The sequence below is a fragment of the Enhydra lutris genome, unplaced genomic scaffold (genome assembly GCF_002288905.1).
Source record: "Enhydra lutris kenyoni isolate GAN:26980312 unplaced genomic scaffold, ASM228890v2 scaffoldscaffold68, whole genome shotgun sequence".
NCBI lineage: Eukaryota > Metazoa > Chordata > Mammalia > Carnivora > Mustelidae > Enhydra > Enhydra lutris.
Genome location: NW_019154152.1, coordinates 8,285,970 through 8,287,425, shown reverse-complemented (window position 1 = coordinate 8,287,425; position 1,456 = coordinate 8,285,970). Strand labels below are relative to the sequence as shown.

The following is a 1,456-nucleotide window of genomic DNA, read 5'->3' as shown; positions in this document are numbered from 1 at the left end:
GCCTCTCCACGCCCACTACTTTTGTTTAGATCAGGCTAGCATCATCTTTCACTCTGCTTACTTCAAACTCTAATATGCCCCTCCAACCAATTCTCCATTGTGATATTATGGAAATTCCCCTAAAACACAAGTAAATTTTACATCATTCCTAGCACTGTTGACAGAGTATCAAGTTTGGGATGTGTCCTGGACAGAAAAACAAGATGTCCAGAACCTGGTCAGTTCTATATTTGGGAGGTTTTTAAACCATTTCTCACTTTCCACTCCAGGGTCTTCTGCTACATATTAAGGCAGAGAATTAATTCCATATTTTTCTATGACCTGAAAGAATAACATGGATGAGATTGGAGTCCTAACAGTGTGAAAAAAGTAACCAGCAACCATGAAGATGGCCTATTGCAACACCACTCAATCCCATCCTTCCTTCTTTGTCCTTCTGGGGATTCCAGGCTTGGAAAATTTTCACCTCTATAATGGTTTCCCCTTTTGCACTGTATATCTGATTGCTTTCCTGGGGAACATTATAATCCTCTTTATTATTCAGACTGAGCCTAGTCTCCGCCAACCCATGTTTTACTTCCTGGCAATGTTGGCCTTCACTGACCTAAGCCTATCCACTCCCACTATCCCCAAGATGCTGGGCATCTTCTGGTTCAATTTCAGAGAAATACTTTTTGGTGCCTGCCTTACACAGATGTTTATGATTAATCTATGTACTGGCCTAGAGTCTGGGATACTCACAGTCATGGCCATAGACCGCTACATTGCCATCTGCAATCCCCTGAGATATACCATGATACTTACAAACAAACAAGGTGGTGACCATTCTAGGTATAGTCATGATTGTAAGATCTTTACTCTTTGTTACAGTCTTTCATTTACCATCATGGAATGCCTGATTCAATGCTCTCAACACCTGTGGCTCCCATGTCTGTGTCTTGCTCATCTTCTACATCCCAGAATTTTTCTCTTTTCTGATGCACTGCTTTGTTCATAGCATCCCTGGCTACATTCATATATTTCTGGCAAATCTATATATGATGGTTCCCCCAGCACTCAACCCTGTTATCTATGGGGTCAGGACAAAGCAGATCTGGAGCAAGTCTTAAGAATTCTTAACCCTAAAGCTATTTGATCATCAGCTGCCCAAGCCTTGATTGATGATACACACACACACACACACACACACACACACACGTATATATATATATATATATATACACACACACATACTATATAGTGTGTGTGTGTGTGAGAGAGAGAGAGAGAGAGAGAGAGTGTGTGTGTAGCAGTTGGATTTAGCTAGAAGGAAAAACAAAATCACAATGCAGAGTTTATATTCTAAACACTTTCAAGTACTATTGCATTATACTTGTGCTTTATCCCCTACTGACTTTCTAAGCCAACGTGACAAAAACTTTACCAGAGACATCACTCATTATGTTCTTGCCCTCAT

At 40.5% G+C, this 1,456-nt stretch overlaps 1 pseudogene; it reads left to right on the top strand.

Annotated features, from left to right (window-relative positions):
• The first annotated feature begins 388 nt into the window (after nucleotides 1-388).
• On the top strand, nucleotides 389-1,135 carry LOC111159280 (annotated as a pseudogene).
• Nucleotides 1,136-1,456: the final 321 nt, after the last annotated feature.